Consider the following 18,662-nt stretch of genomic DNA (forward strand, 5'->3'; position numbering starts at 1 on the left):
AAATGCTTTCCAATGTTATTTCTTTAAAGTTTTGAATAACACAGAATGCGAGAACAAGTTATGTTTGCTTCAAATAAATTACATTTTGTTGTTTTGAAAAATGATTCAGTGTTTTTCTTTAAAGTATTTGAAGTATTGTTATTTAAATTATTATTCGAAGATGTAAGCTTCCGCTAAGACGTATACACTTGTTACTAAACCACCGGTAAAGTTAAGTAAAGTAAGTAACGTTCCGATTCACTAGGGGTCGGGGTGTTACACTAGCATTTCTTACCGATTCAACTTTTCTATTTGTGCACTGATTTTTGACACGTTGGTTGACACTTGCATTGTTGCCAAATGTCAGTTGGATGGGAAATGTTTGAAATTTAAACTATCCAACAGGGTAATGTCACGTGGAAAAGGATAAACTAAACTGTACACCATAGTGTACATGTAGCATGGTCCTTACCGATTGAACTTTACTATTTGCATACTATTTTTTGACACATTGTTTGACACTTGCATTGTTTTTAAGTGTCAATTGAATGGAAAAACTGTTTGAAATTTAAACTGTCTAATAGGGATATGTCACGTGGCAAAGTGTAGACTAAAGTGTACACCATAGTGTACAAGAAACAAGGTTCTTACCGATTAAACTTTTCCATTTGTACATTGATTTTTGATACATTGTTTCACACTTGTATTGTTATCAAGCGTCAATTGGATGGGAAAATTATTTGAAATTTAGCGGGTAATGTCACGTTTCAAAGTGTAAGCCAAAGTGTACACCGTATTATACATGAAACAAGGTTCTTATCGATTGAACTTTGCTATTTGTACATTGATTTTTGACACGTTGTTTAACACTTGCATTTCTTTCCAATTTACCTTTGCTATTTGTATATTGATTTTTGACACGTTGTTTGACACTTGCATTGTTGTCAAGCGTCAATTGGATGGGAAAACTGTTTGAAATTTAAACTGTCCATGGGGTAATTTTCACGTGGCAAAGTGTAAACTAAAGTGTACACCGTAGCGTACATGTACCAAGGTTTTGACCGGTTGAACTTTACGATATGTACACTTATTTTTGACACGTTGTTTGACACTTGCATTGTTGTCAAATGTCAATTGGATGGGAAATCTGTTTGAAAGTTAAACTGTCCAACAGGGTAATATCACATGGTAAAGTGTAAACTAAAGTGTACACCACAGTGTACATGTAGCATGGTCCTTACCGATTAAACTTTGCTATTTGTATACTAATTTTTGACACATTGATTGACACATTCATTGTTGTCAAGTGTCGATTGGATTTGAAAACTTTTTGAAATTTAAACTATCTAATAGGGGTATGTCACGTGGTAAAGTGTAAACTAAAGTATACTCCATAGAGTATATGAAACAAGGTTCTTCCCAATTGAACTTTGTTGTTTATACACTGATTTTTAACACGTTCCTTGAAACATGAATTGTCGTCAAGTATCAATTGGATGGGAAAAGTGTTTGAAATTTAAACTGTCTAACAGGGTAATGTCACGTGGCAAAGGGTAAATTAAAGTGTACACTATAGTGTACATCTCACGAGGTTCATATCGATTTAACCTTGTTATTTCTACACTGATATTTGACACATTGTCTGACACTTGCATTGTTGTCAAGTGTCAGTTGGATGGGAAAACTGTTTGAAATTGAAACTGTCCATTAGAGATATGTCACATGATGAAGTGTAAACTAAAGTGTACATTATAGTGTACATGTAGCATGATCCTTACCGATTGAAATTTGTTATTTTTACACTATTTTTCCAGACGTTGTTTGACACTTGCATTGTTGTCAAGTGTTAATTGGGTGGGAAAACTATTTCAAATTTAAACTGTCCAACAGTGTAATGTCAAGTGGAAAAGTGTAAATTAAAGTGTGTACACTATAGTGTACTTGTAGCAATATTCTTACCGATTGAACTTTGATATTTGTACACAAATTTTTGACACATTGTTTGACACTTGCATTGTTGTCAAGTGTCAATTGGATGAGAAAACTATTTGCAATTTAAATCGTCTAACAAGGATATGTCACGTGGCAAAGTGTAAACTAAAGTGTACACCATAATGTACATGAAACAAGGTTCTTACCGATTGAACTTTGCTATTTGTACACTGATTTTTGACACGTTGTTTCACAGTTGCATTGTCGTCAAGTGTCAATTGGATGGAAAAATTGTTTGAAATTTAAACTATCCAAAGGGTAATGTCACATGACAAAGTGTAAACCGAAGTGTACACCATAGTATACATGAAGCAAGGTTTTTATCGATTGAACTTTGCTATTTGTACATTGATTTATGACACGTTGTTTGACACCTGCATTTCTTACCGATTGAACTTTGCAATTGTACATAGATTTTTGACACGTTGTTTGACACTTGCATTGTTTTCAAGTGTCAATTGCATAGGTAAACTGTTTGAAGTTTAAACTCTCCAACGTGGTAATGTCACGTGGCAAAGTGTAATCTAAAGTGTACACCATAGTGTACATGTACCAAGGTTCTTACCGATTGAACTTTGCTATTTAGAGACTGATTTTTGACACGTTGTTTGACACTTGCATTGTTGTCAAATGTCAATTGGATGGGAAAACTGTTTGAAATTTAAACTGCCCAATAGGGTAATATCACGTGGTAAAGTGTAAACTAAAGTGTACATGTAGCAAGGTTCTTACCGATCGAACTTTGCTATAAGTACACTGATTTTTGACATGTTATTTGACACTTGCATTGTTGTCCAGTGTCAATTGGATGAGAAAACTATTTGAAATTTAAACTGTCGAACAAGGATATGTCACGCGGAAAGGTGTACACCATAGTGTACATGAAACAATGTTCTTACCGATTGAACTTTGCTATTTGTACTCTCATTTTTGACACGTTGTTTGACACATACATTGTTGTCAAGTGTCAATTGGATGATAAAACTATTTGAAATTTGAACAGTCCAACAGGTTAATGTCATGTGGCAAAGTGTAAACTAAAGTGTACACCATAGTGTACATGTCGCGAGGTTCTTACCGATTGAACTTTGGTATTTCTACACTGATATTTGACACATTGTTTGACACTTGCATTGTTGTCAAGTATCAATTGGATGGGAAAACTATTTGAAATTTAAACTATCCAACAAGGTAATGTCACGTGGAAAAGTGTAAACAAAAATGTACACCATAGCATACATGTCGCAAGGTTTTACCAATTGATTTTTGCTATTTCTACTCTGATTTTTGTCACATTGTCTGACACTTGTATTGTCGTCAAGCATCAATTCGATGGGAAAATTGTTTGAAATTTAAACTCTCCAACAGAGTAATGTCACATGGTAAATTGTAAACTAAAGTGCTCACCATAACGTACGTGTAGCAAGGTTATTACCAATTGAAGTTTTCTATTTATACACTGGTTTTTGACATGTTATTTGACACTTGCATTGTTTTCAAGTGTCAATTGGATAGTAAAATTGATTGAAATTTAAATTGTCCAACAGGGTAATCTCACGTGGCAAAGTGTAAACTAAAATTTACACCATAGTGTTCATGTCGCAAGATTCTTATCGATTGAATGCTATTTGTACACTATTTTTTGACACATCGTCTAACACTTGCATTGCTGTCAAGTGTCAATTGGATAGTAGAATTGATAGAAATTTAAACTGTCAAATAGGGTAATGTCACGTGGCAAAGTGTAAACTAAAGTGTCCACCATGGTGTATATGTGGCAATGTTATTACCGATTGAACTTTGGTATTTCTACACTAATTTTTGACACCTTGATTGACACTTGCATTGTTGTCAAGTGTCAATTGGATGGGAAAACTATTTGAAATTTAAGCTATCCAACAGGGTAATGTCACGTGGCAAAGTGTAAACAAAAATGTACACCATAGCATACATGTTGCAAGGTTTTACCGATAGAACTTTGCTATTTGTACGCTGATTTTTGACACATTGTCTGACACTTGCATTGTGGTCAAGCATCAATTGGATGGAAAAACTATTTGAAATTTAAACTCTCTAACAGAGTAATATGACATGGTAAAGTGTAAACTAAAGTGTGCACCATAATGTACGTGTAGCAAGGTTCTTACCGATATAAGTTTCCTATTTGTACACTAATTTGTAACATGTTTTTGACACTTGCATTGTTGTCAAGTGTCAATTGGATAGGAAAATTGATTGAAATTTAAACTGTCCAATAGGGTAATGTCACGTGGCAAAAAGTAAACTAAAGTTTACACCATAGTGTACATGTTACAAGATTCTTATCGATTGAACTTTACTATTTGTACACTGATTTTTGACACGGCGTCTGACAATTGCATTGTTATCAAGTGTCAATTGAATGGGAAAATTGTTTGAAATCTAAACTATCCAATAAGGTAATGTTACGTGGCATAGTGTAAACTAAAGTGTACACCATAGTGTACGTGTAGCAAGGTTCTTACCAATTGAAGTTTACAATTTGTACACTGATTTTTGACATGTTGTTTGACACTTGCATTATTGTCAAGTGTCAATTGGATAGTAGAATTGATTGAAATTTAAACTGTCCAACAACGTAATGCCGCATGGCAAAGTGTAAACTAAAGTGTACACCATAGCGTACATGTCGCAAGGTTCTTATTGATTGAACTTTGCTGTTTGTACAGTGATTTTAGACATGTTGTTTGACACTTGCATTGTTGTCAAGTGTCAATTGGATGAGAAAACTATTTGACGTTTAAACTGTCCAATGGGTAGTTTCATATGGCAAAGTGTAAACTAAAGTGTACATCATAGTGTATATGTACCAAGGTTCTTACCGATTGAACTTTGCTTTTTGTACACTAATATTTGATACGTTATTTGACAGTTGCATTATTGTCAAATGTCAATTAGATGGGAAGACTGTTTGAAATTTAAACTGGCCAACAGGGTAATATCACACGGTAAAGTGTAAACTAAAGTGTACACCACCGTGCACGTGTAACATGGTCCTTACTAATAGAACTTTGCCATTTGTATACTGATTTTTGACACATTGTTTTACACTTGCATTGTTGTCAAGTGTCAATTAGATGGGAAAACTTTTTGAAATTTAAACTATCGAACAGGGATATGTCACCTGGAAACGTGTAAACTATAGTGTTCGTGAAACAAGGTTCTTACCGATTGAACTTTGCTATTTTTACACTCATTTTTGGCACTTTGTTTGACACATGCAATCGTTTCAAGTGTCAAATGAATGGAAAAACTGTTTGAAATTTAAACAGTCCAACCGGGTAATGTCATGTGGCAAAGTGTAAACTAAAGTGTACACCATAGTGTACATGTCGCGAGGGTCTTACCAATTGAACTTTAGTATTTCGACATTGATATTTGACACGTTGTTTGGCATTTGCATTGTTGTCAAGTGTCAATTGGATGGGAAAACTATTTGAAATTTAAATTGTCTAACAGGTTAATGTCACGTGGCAAGTGTGAATTAAAATGTACACCATAGCGTACATGTCGCAAGATTCTTATCAATTGAACTTTGCTACTTGTACACTGATTTTTGAAACATTGTTTGACACTTACATTGTTGTCAAGTGTCTATTGGATGGGAGAACTATTTGAAATTTAAACTCTCCAATAGGGTAATGTCACGTTGCAAAGTGTAAACTAAAGTGTGCGCCATAGTGTACGTGTAGCAAGATTCTTACCGATTGAAATTTGCTATTTGTACACGGATTTTTGACATGTTTGACACTTGCATTGTTGTCAAGTATCAATTGGATAGGAAAATTGATTGAAATTTAAATTGTCCAACAGGGTAATGTCACGTGCCAAAGTGTAAACTAAAGTGTACGCCATAGTGTACATGTCGCAAGGTTCTTATCGATTGAACTTTGCTATTTGTACACCTATTTTGGACACGTTGTTTGACACTTGCCTTGTTGTCAAGTGTCAATTGGATGGGAAAATTGTTTGAAGTATAAACTGCCCAATTGGGCAATGTCACGTGGAAAAGTGTAAACTAAAGCGTCTACCACAGTGCACATGTAGCAAAGTTCATACTGATTGAACTTTGCTATTTGTAAACTAATTTTTGACACGTTGATTGAGAGTTGCATTGTTGTCAACTGTTAATTAGTTGGGAAAACTGTTTGAAATTTGAACTGTCCAACGAGGTAATGTCACGTGGCAAAGGGTAAACTAAGGTGCACACCATAGTGTACATATAGCATGGTCCTTACCGATTGAACTTCACTATTTGTATACTGATTTTTGACGCGTTGTTTGACACTTGCATTATTGACCAGAGTCAGTTCGATGAGAAATTTGTTTGAAATTTAAACTGTCCAAAAGGGTAATATCACGTGGCAAAGTGTAAACTAAAATGTAGACCATAGTGTACATGTCGGAAGGTTCTTACCAATTAAACTTTGCTTTTTGCACACTGATTTTTGACACGTTATTTGACACTTGCATTATTATCAAATGCCAGTTGGCTGGCAAAACAGTTTGAAATTGAAGCTGCCCAATAGGGTAATGTCACGTGGTGAAGTGTAAACAAAAGTGTACATCACCATGTACATGTAACATGGTCCTTACCGATAGAACCTTACCATTTGTATACTAATTTTTGATACGTTGTTTGAAACTTGCATTGTTTTCAAGTGTCAATTGGATGGAAAAACTTTTTAAAATTTAAATTGTCCAACAGGGATATGTCACATGGAAAAGTGTAAACTAAAGTGTACACCATAGTGTACATGAAACAAGGTTTTTACCGATTGAACTTTGCTATTTTTACACTAATTTTTGACTCGTTATTTGACATGTTGTTTGGCACTTGCATTGTTGTCAAGTGTCAATTGAATGGGAAAACTGTTGGAATTTAAACAGTCCAACAGGATAATGTCATGTGGCAAAGTGTAAACTAAAGTGTACACCATAGCGTACATGTCGGAAGGTTCTTACCGATTGAACTTTGGTATTTGTACACTGATTTTTGACACGTTGTTTGACACTTGTATTATTGTCAAGTGTCTGTTGGATGGGAAAACTGTTTGAAATTTAAACTCTACAACAAAGTAATATCACGTGGTAAAGTGTAAACTAAAGTGTGCACCATAGTGTACGTGTAGCAAGGTTCTTACTGATTGAAGTTTGCTATCTGTACACGGATTTTTAAAATGTTGTTTAACACTTGCATTGTTGTCAAGTGTCAATTGGATAGGAAAATTGATTGAAATTGAAACTGTCCAACAGGGTAATGTCACTTGGCAAAGTGTAAACTAAAGTGTACACCATAGTGTACATGTCGCAGGGTTCTTATCGATTAAACTTTGCTATTTGTACACTGATTTTTCACACGTTGTTTGACACTTGCATTGTTGTCAAGTGTCAATTGAATGGAAAAATTGTTTGAAATTTAAACTGTTTAACAGGGTAACTTCACATAGTAAAGTATAAATTAAAGTGTAAACCATAGTATACATGTCATAAAGTTCTTACCGATTGAACTTTGTTATTTGTACACAGATTTTTGACACGTCGTTTGACACTTCCATTATTGTCAAGTGTTAATTGGATGTGAAAACTTCTTGAAATTTAAACTGTCAAACAGGATAATGCACTTGGAAAAGTTTAAACTAAAGTGTGCACTATAGTTTACGTGTTGCAAGGTTCTTACCGATTGAACTTTTCAACCTTTACACTAATTTTTGACACGTTGTTTGACACTTTCATTGTTTTCAAGTGTCAATTGGATGGGAAAAATTTTTAAAATTTAAATTGTCCAACAAGGTAATCTCACGTGGCAAAGTGTAAACTGAAGTGTACACCATAGTGTACCTGTCGCAAGGTTCTTATCGAATGAACTTTGCTATTTGTAAATTAATTTTTGACACGTTGTTTGACACTTGCATTGTTGTCAAGTGTCAAATGGATGGAAAAAATATTTGAAATTCATACTATCCAACAGGGATATGTCGGGTGGCAAATTGTAAAATAAAATGTACACCATAGTGTACATGTCGCAAGGTTCTTACCGATTGAACTCTGCTCTTTGTACACTAATTTTTGACACGTTGGTTGACACTTGCATTGTTGTCAAGTGTCAATTGGAAGGGAAAATTGTTTGAAGTATAAACTGTCCAACAGGATAATGTCACGTTGCAAAGTGTAAACTAAAGCGTCTACCATAATGCACATGTAGCAAGGGTCATACTGATTGAACTTTGCTATTTGTTCACTAATTTTTGACAGGTTTTTGACACTTGCATTGTTGTCAAGTGTTAATTGAATGGGAAAGCTATCTGACATTTAAACTATTCAATAGGGTAATGTCACATCGCAAAGTGTAAAATAAACTGTACACCATAGTGTACATGCCACAAGGTCCTTACCGATTCAATTTTGCAATTTTTACACTGACTTTTTACACGTTGGTTGACACTTGCATTGTTGTCAAGTGTCAATTAGATTGGAAATGTAATACTCCAAAATTTTATGTTCGTTTAAATTTTCGTAGGATAGTGATTTAACTTTCAATATTATTTTTGGCCATAAGGAAAAGGGGACACCACCTTTGTAGTGGTTAATGCTAGAGGTAGCTAATGAATGCAAGCATGAAGTGCTAACTGTTGTGTATACATGAAGTGATTATTAGTTAGTCGAAACTTAAATCAAGTTTGAATTTGAATGAAGTGGAATATTTTGTTAGGACTTCAATTGACCAAATGATTAAATTATTTTACAATCTACAATTTTTGAATATGTAAGTTGGGTACAAGTTTAAATTTGGGGTACACTTTGTTAACAATGAAAGTTAGAGGGTTAGATTATATTAGTTGAAAAGATAAGAGGCTTCCTTTGTAAATCTAGGTTTTAAGGCCACTTATTACCCTATAATCAACCCACTTGTTATCCATCACCACCATACACTTAGACAATAGACTAAACATGTGTAAAGGCAAGAAAAAAAGGGGTGAGGTGGTGGAGTAGAGAAAAGGAAGAAAAAAAATATCAAGCCTTATCCTTATCTTTATATATATATAAATACATCCATATCCATTGCCATAGAGAGATTTCCTTCATTTTACAAAACACTTATACACTTGAAAAGAGAGCAAAAACCGAAATTAAGAAAGGAAAGGAGAAGGAAGTAAGTTTAGCACTTTCAATTCATTTCAATCGAAGATCTTCAAGTTTTAAGGTAAGATACCTTCCATGCTTAAGAGTTATGATTTTCATGGTAATATTTATGCTTAAATTATGCATGAAAAACCACAATATGATTATGGTGGACAAGTCCACAAAGTTAGATATCTATTTATGCCTTAGGACAAGTCCGAAGGGCACCGGCAAGCCGGAATGTGCAAGTATGTGTTTGATTGCATTCTTTTTTGTAGTATTATCATGATAAAAGTCCAAGCATGGTATCTTACTAAGTATTTCTTATACTCATAGTATGTTATGCTAAATTTTCAGATCCATGATCATTTGAATTGATGGAAGTTAGTTGGCTTACGCGATGATGGATTAAGGACAGATGTTTTGTACCGAAAGTTTCCTTTTGTATGTTTTGCTCGATGACTGTTTTTCCATTTATTTTTCTTATGGTACTATGTAAAAATATGTACATGACATGATGTAATATGGTATTAATAGTAAATTTTGTAATTATATCCCTCATGTTATGTTAAGAGACGTTTTTATAGTTTATTTTCCTTGCAAGTGATAAAAGGCAGAAACGGGACAGTTTCTGGAGTCAATTTCAAAACAATGTTTCTAACTCTATAAACGTCCATTTGAAATCTAAAAATATGTCTGTTTTCCTCTTTGAGTTTTCTAAATATGACCGAAGGAATCACTCAATTTGGATATCTATGGCCTGAGTTATCAAGGTTTTAACGTCAAGGGGTCAATCTGGATTTCCTGTGTAATACTTCACTGTTTTCAGTAAAACGTCTATATCATATGATCTTGGAAAATTCTCATATTTTAACCTAGAAAATTACTTGAAATTATCTTTCTAATGCCACAAATTTCATGTAAAATAGAGTTGGGATGAATTTTATAAAAATTGTCAAAATTGCTGCCCCAACTAATCTTGATAGTGCCGAGGCCGTATAAGTAATGTATAATTTCATGTTGGCATGCACTTTTACCGGCCATCAAATTTTATAAGAATTGTTTTATCAAATTGAAAATAAGTTTCTAACATGTAATACTTCTATTTAAGAGTATTTATATGCACCAAAGGTGGAAGTTATGATGTTTAGTACGTGACCCTCGAAGCTTAAGTTCGGGGTGTCACAGCTTGGTATCAGAGCAAGGTTTACTTTTCTGTAGACTTTTTTTTAAAAGAAAGTTATTGTCCTTCATCATCGAGCAAGCTAGCAACTGACTTTCAATTAACGATCAAGGTAAAATTTATTTTTAAATTCATGAGTTTTCTTATGTAACGAACTGTTATATATATGGCTGGATATGGAAATATTTCTAACCAAGTCATGATTGAGATTATGAAGTCATAAATACTTATATCTAGATATTTATGAGAACCATGTAGAGTAACATAATCAATGTTTGTCCTAGTTATGGCACGAATGATAAGAACCCCCACAAGGACAGAAGCTTGTGGTTTTGCGAAGAAACGAGACATATTATTGGCATTTTACTATAATTGTCGTATGCATCCGCTCCATAGTCTCGAACAACATTTGGATCTGCTAGACTGTATTATTGGGATGTTATGGGAGATACACCATAGCTTAAGGGATAAGGTGAAGATACAAAGGTTATATGAAACTGTTCCAGAACCTTGGGCCTCAGTGATAAATGAGATTGTGCTATGGTCTGATGATGACCTTTCATATGAGGACCTTACATATTTGCTTCGAGAGAGCTATGGGACTAGCCGTGATTTACAGCGAAACTTTAAGAAGACTATAACCTTATCCATGAATACCAGTTTACGAGCTACCAATTTTAGGCTAGTTAAGGGACCGTTGGCTAAGTGCTTTTCGAGAGTTCTAGATGAAAGTTTTCCAGTACCATTACTAGGTAGTTCGGAGCAAAGTATGTTAGAAGAAGATCAAGAAGAAGACCCAGAGGAAGACCCCGATGAGGACCCAGAAGAAATAGAAGATTAGATATCATCTTACCTATCTATCTTTGTTTTTGAATAGAATAGGATGTAATATGTATCTCTGCTTTTGAATATATGTACCATACCTCAACATGGTTTTTGTTTGTGAAAAATATAATAATGTATATATATGAAGGAAAGTTGCTTTGGCCTTTGAAATTTTTTTTTTCTAAAGTTAGTATTACGTTCTGAAGTAATTCTAATTGGATGAATATTTTTTTTATTCAAAGGAAATACCTCCAAAGCGCAACCACGGCAATGCTAATGCTAATTCTAGTGGTGGTGAAGTTAATGTTGCAAACTTTGCACGAGAACTGATTGCTGTAATACGAGAGTTGGGACAGCAACAACAGGCACCACCTTTGACTGGGCAACGAACCCTAAATCAACAAATACCAGTTGATCATCAGGAACCTAACCAACCAATTATTCAACCTCAAATAGTACCTAACTCGAGGGATCGAACTATAATGATAGAGCAATTTCGTAAAATGAACCCTCCATCATTTGAGGGGAGTACGGATCCCTTAGCAGTTGAGGATTGGTTACGAGAATTAGAATGCATCTTTAAATTTATAAGATGTGACGATGCTGAAAGGGTAACATTTTCAGTGTTTATGCTAAAGAAAGGAGCTAGCCATTGGTGGGACATGACTACTAGGTCATTAACACCTGCTGAAAAATAGGCTATAACTTGGGAGAGGTTTAAGGAACTTGTAGAAGAGAAATTCTTCCCGGCAGCTGTGGGAGATCAAAAGGAGATGGAGTTCCTTAGGCTTCAGCAGGGAACCATGACCTTTGTGGAGTATGAACGCAAATTTGAGGAATTATCAAAGTTTGCCCCACATTTAGTGGATACTGAGGAAAAACGGGCTAGAAGATTTGAGCGTGGACTCCAACCTTATATTCGTGACATAGTGTCAGTTCTTGAGCTGGGCACTTATCGAGAAGTCCTAAAGCGAGCCCAGACTATTTCTTATCAAAGAACTCAAAACATTGGAAATTCTTACCAAGTTCAAAATTTCTCAGGTAAGAGAAAGTGGAACTTTGATAGACAGAATACTGGTAAAGGAAAAGGAAATAATGCACCAAAGAAAGGACGAACGGATATAGCAGGAGTTAGTGGTGAAAGGCGTTGTCCTAAGTGCGATAGACCTCACAAAGGAGAATGTCTATTGGGTAAAAATGTTTGTTTTAAGTGTGGGAAATCAGGACATTTCGTTAAAGAATGTCCTCAGAATCAGACACAGAAGGCTGGAGAGGATAAGAAAGGAAAAGCAAGAGTTTTCTCCTTGTCCAGGCAAGAAGCTGAACGAGACCCTAATGTCGTCGCAGGTATCATCTCTGTTTCCAATATTCCTGCATTTGTACTTATAGATTCTGGAGTTACACATTCGTTCATTTCTTCTTCTTTTATTGCGAAGTCTAAAGTGGAATGTGAATTCCTTTCGTATACTTTAGAAATATCTCTTCCATCTGGAAAGATACTTGTCGCTAACCAAATAGCTAGAGATCTTAGGATGGAAATTGATGGTAGAGGAATAGCGGTAGATCTAATTCCATTAACTATAAAAGACTTTGATGTTATCCTTGGTATGGACTGGTTGTCTAAAAACTATACAACTATTTATTGTACTGAGAGAATGGTGGTTTTTCGAAGACCGGGCGAAGAAGAGTTCCGTTTTGTGGGAACTGAGGTAAATACCTCGTCTGGTGTAGTGTCAACAACCCAGGTTGAAAGGATGCCAAGAAAGGAATTAGATCAAAGATTTCTAGTGGCAATGATCGATATTAAACAAGATAAGTTGTCAATTGAGGATGTTCCAATAGTTCGACACTATAAAGACGTTTTTCCAGAAGACCTTCTAGGTGTACCACCAGACAGACAAGTAGAGTTTACCATTGATTTGGTACCAAGAGCAACACCCATTTCAAAGGCTCCATATCGTATGGCACCGTCGGAACTACAAGAGCTGAAAGTACAGTTGAAGGAACTTCTTGATAAGGGTTTCATTAGACCAAGTGTATCACCGTGGGGTGCACCTGTGTTATTTGTGAAAAAGAAGGATGGAACAATGAGGCTGTGCATTGGCTATCGAGAATTGAATTGCCTCACTATCAAAAACAAATACCCACTTCCAAGAATAGAAGATTTGTTTGACCAGCTTAAGGGAGCTACAGTATTTTCAAAGATCGATCTAAGGTTAGGATATCACCAATTGAAAATTAAGTCAGATGATATCCCTAAGACGGCTTTTAGGACGCGTTATGGTCATTATGAATTTTTGGTGATGCCTTTTGGGTTAACTAATGCCCCGGCAGTATTTATGGATCTAATGAACAGAGTATTCCATGAATACTTAGACCAATTTGTTATAGTTTTCATTGATGACATCTTAATCTATTCGAAGAATAAGGAGGAACACGAGAAACATCTCATGATGGTCTTAGAAACTCTAAGAAAAGAGAAGCTTTATGCCAAATTTAAGAAATGTGAATTCTGGTTGGATAAAATAGTTTTTCTAGGGCACGTAATCACAGCAGGAGGAATTGAGGTAGACCCAGCTAAAGTGGAAGCAGTAAATAATTGGGTAAGAACAACCAATGTTAGAGAAATACGTAGTTTCTTGGGATTGGCTGGTTATTATAGAAGATTTATCGAGGGATTTTCTAAAATAACAGGACCATTGACCCAATTGACTCGAAAAGGGATAAAATTTCAATGGACAGATAAATGTGAACAAAGCTTCCAAGAGCTGAAACGAAGATTAGTCACAGCTCCAGTGTTAACAATACCTGACGGACCAGAAGGATTTGTCATATATAGTGATGCTTCGAAACAGGGCATAGGATGTGTTCTGATGCAAAAAGGAAAGGTGACAGCCTATGCTTCCAGACAATTGAAACAATATGAACAAAACTACCCAACCCATGATCTAGAATTGGCTGCGGTAGTTCATGCCCTCAAGATATGGCGTCATTACTTAAATGGAAATAAGTGTGACATTTATACTGATCATAAGAGTTTGAAGTATTTTTTCACCCAAAAGGAATTAAACATGAGATAGAGGAGATGGCTAGAGCTAGTAAAGGATTATGACTGCACTATCCATTACCATCCTGGTAAAGCTAATGTAGTAGTTGATGCTCTTAGCAGAAAGGCAGTGGGACAATTAGCAGTACAAATCACTATGCAGGATCAGTTGTTGAAGGATTTCGACAACTTACATCTAGAAGTAATTGTTCCACCAACCCAAACTAGTGCCAGGATAGCGGCTCTAACGATTCGACCAACACTTAGAGATCGAATAAGAGTAGCACAGGATGATGACCCTTTCCTGCAAAAGATCAAATCCGAGGTTGGTACTAGCAAGCGAAAGGATTTTGAATTAGGTAGTGATAAAGCCTTACTCTTTAAGGGGAGAGTGTGTGTGCCGAAAGATGAGGGATTGAGGAAAGAAATTCTTGAAGAAGCACACTTAACCCCATATACTGCCCATCCAGGAGGTACAAAAATGTATCGTGATCTAAGGAGCATGTTTTGGTGGAGAAATATGAAACGGTGCATAGGTCTTTAGGTGCATGACTTGTCAACAAGTGAAAGCTGAACATCAAAGGCCATCTGGATTGTTGGAACCATTAACAATTCCACAATGGAAATGGGAGCATATAACTATGGATTTTGTTATGGGTTTTCCAAAATCAGCTTGGGGAAATGATGCTATGTGGGTTATAGTAGACCGGTTAACAAGGTCAGCTCATTTTCTACCTGTAAGAATAAATTTTAGTATGGATCAATACATGCGATTATACATCAAAGAGGTTATTCGTTTGCATGGTATCCCAGCCTCAATTGTATCGGATAAAGATCCAAGATTTACCTCAAAATTTTGGAAAAGTTTGCAAGAGGCTATGGGAACCAAGTTAAGCTTCAGTACAGCTTTCCACCCACAAACTGATGGACAATCGGAGAGGACTATACAGACTTTATAGGATATGTTGCGTGCATGCGTCCTTGATTTAGGGGGCAGTTGGGAAAACTATGTGCCACTGGTAGAGTTTGCCTATAATAATAGCTATCAAGCTACGATAAAGATGGCACCTTACGAAGCCCTTTATGGCAGAAGATGTAGAGCTCCCCTTTATTGGGATGAAGTAGGTAAACGAAGAGTTCTAGGACCCGAAATAATTGAAGAAACTAGTCGAGCGGTTGATAAAATAAGAAATAGAATCAAGGCAGCCCAGGACCAACAAAAGAGTTATGCAGATAAAAGGAGGAAAGACTTGGCATTTAATGTTGGTGACAAAGTTTTCTTAAAAGTGGCACCGATGAAGGGAGTTCTCCGTTTCGGGAAGAAAGGAAAACTTCGACCAAGATTCATAGGTCCTTTCGAAATTTTGCAAAAAGTTGTAAATGCAGCTTATCGAATCGCTCTACCACCAGATTTGTCAGCGGTTCATGATGTGTTCCACGTATCAATGCTTCGACAATACATATCAGATCCAAGTCATGTGATTAGTCATCAACCATTGGATATCAAACAAAACATGACATATGAGGAAAAACCAGTAGCAATATTGGATCGCAGAATCCGGCAGTTAAGGACAAAAGAAATTCCATTAGTAAGAGTTCGGTGGAGGAACCATAATGTCGAAGAATCAACATGGGAAAGAGAAGAGGAAATCAAGACCAAGTATCCAGAACTTTTCAACTAAGTTCAAGGTAATTTCGAGGACGAAATTTTTTTAAGGGGGGAGGGATGTAATACTCCAAAATTTTATGTTCGTTTAAATTTTCGCAGGATAGTGATTTAACTTTCAATATTATTTTTGGCCATAAGGAAAAGGGGACACCACCTTTGTAGTGGTTAATGCTAGAGGTAGCTAATGAATGCAAGCATGAAGTGCTAAATGTTGTGTATACATGAAGTGATTATTAGTAAGTCGAAACTTAAATCAAGTTTGAATTTGGATGAAGTGGAATACTTTTTAAGGACTTCAATTGACCAAACGATTAAATTATTTTACAATCTACAATTCTTGAATATGTAAGTTGGGTACAAGTTTAAATTTGGGGTACATTTTGTTAACAATGAAAGTTAGAGGGTTAGATTATATTAGTTGAAAAGATAGGAGGCTTCCTTTGTAAATCTAGGTTTTAAGTCCACTTATTACCCTATAATCAACCCACTTGTTATCCATCATCACCATACACTTAGACAATAGACTAAACATGTGTAAAGGTAAGAAAAAAAAGGGGTGAGGCGGTGGAGTAGAGAAAAGGAAGAAAAAAAAAATATCAAGCCTTATCCTTATCTTTATATATATATAAATACATCCATATCCATTGCCATAGAGAGATTTCCTTCATTTTACAAAACACTTATACACTTAAAAAGAGAACAAAAACCGAAATTAAGAAAGGAAAGGAGAAGGAAGTAAGTTTAGCACTTTCAATTCATTTCGATCGAAGATCTTCAAGTTTTACCGTAAGATATCTTCCATGCTTAAGAGTTATGATTTTCATGGTAATATTTATGCTTAAATTATGCATGAAAAACCACAATATGATTATGGTGGACAAGTCCACAAAGTTAGATATCTATTTATGCCTTAGGATAAGTCCGAAGGGCACCGGCAAGCCGGAATGTGCAAGTATGTGTTTGATTGCATTATTTTGTGTAGTATTATCATGATAAAAGTCCAAGCATGGTATCTTACTGAGTATTTCTTATACTCATAGTATGTTATGCTAAATTTTCAGATCCATGATCGTTTGAATTGATGGAAGTTAGTTGGCTTACGCGATGATGGATTAAGGACAGATGTTTTGTACCGAAAGTTTCCTTTTGTATGTTTTGCTCAATGACTGTTTTTCCATTTATTTTTCTTATGGTACTATGTAAAAATATGTACATGACATGATGTAATATGGTATTAATAGTAAATTTTGTAATTATATCCCTCATGTTATGTTAAGAGACGTTTTTATAGTTTATTTTCCTTGCAATTGATAAAAGGCAGAAACGGGACAGTTTCTGGAGTCAATTTCGAAACAATGTTTCTAGCTCTATAAACGTCCATTTGAAACTCTAAAAATATGTCTGTTTTCCTCTTTGAGTTATCTAAATATGACCTAAGGAATCACTCAATTTGGATATCTATGGCCTGAGTTATCAAGGTTTTAACATCAAGGGGTCAATCTGGATTTCCTGTGTAATACTTCACTGTTTTCAGTAAAACGTCTATATCATATGATCTTGGAAAATTCTCATATTTTAACCTAGAAAACTACTTGAAATTATCTTTCTAATGCCGTAAATTTCATGTAAAATGGAGTTGGGATGAATTTTTTAAAAATTGTCAAAATTGCTGCCCCAACTAATCTTGATAGTGCCGAGGCCGTATATGTAATGTATAATTTCATGTTGGCATGAACTTTTACCGGCCATCAAATTTTATAAGAATTGTTTTACCAAATTGAAAATAAGTTTCTAACATGTAATACTTCTATTTAAGAGTATTTATATGCACCAAAGGTGGAAGTTATGATTTTTAGTACGTGACCCTCGAAGCTTAAGTTCGGGGTGTCACAGGAAAACTGATTAAAATTTGAATTGTCCAACAGGGTAATGTCACGTGACAAGGGGTAAACTAAAGTGTACACCATAGTGTACATGTAGCATGGTCCTTACCGATTAAACGATGCTATTTGTACACTGATTTTTGACACTTTGTTTGATATTTGCATTGTTGTCCAGTGTTAATTGGATGGGAAAACTATTTGAAATTTAAACCGTTTAACAGGGATATGTCATGTGGCAAAATGTAAACTAAAGTGTACACCATAGTGTACATGAAACAAGGTTCTTACCGATTGAACTTTACTATTTGTACACTAATTTTTGACACGTTGTTTCACAGTTGCATTGTTGTCAAGTGTCAATTGGATGGAAAAACTGTTTGAAATCTAAATGTCCAACGGGTAATGTCACGTGGCAAAGTGTAAACCAAACTGTACCCCATAGTATACATGAAACAAGGTTCTTATTGATGAACTTTGCTATTTGAACATTGATTTTTTGATACGTTGTTTGACACTTGCATTTCTTATCGATTGATCTTTGCAATTTGTACACTGATTTTTGACACGTTGTTTGTCACTTGCGTTGTTGGCAAGTGTCAATTGGATGGAAAAACTGTTTGACGTTTAAACTGTCCAATGGGTAATGTCACGTGGCCAGTATAAACTAAAGTGTAGACCATAGTGTACATGTCGGAAGGTTCTTATCGATTGAACTTTGTAATTTGTACACCAATTTTTGACACGTTGTTTGATACTTGCATTATTGTCAAATGTCAATTGGACGGAAAAACTGTTTGAAATTCAAACTGCCTAACAGGGTAATGTCATGTGGTAAAGTAAAAACTAGAGTGTACACCACCGTGTACATGTAGCATGGTCCTTACCGATAGAACTTTGTCATTTGTATACTAATTTTCGACACAT

The sequence above is a fragment of the Olea europaea genome, chromosome 17 (assembly GCF_002742605.1).
Source record: "Olea europaea var. sylvestris chromosome 17, O_europaea_v1, whole genome shotgun sequence".
NCBI lineage: Eukaryota > Viridiplantae > Streptophyta > Magnoliopsida > Lamiales > Oleaceae > Olea > Olea europaea.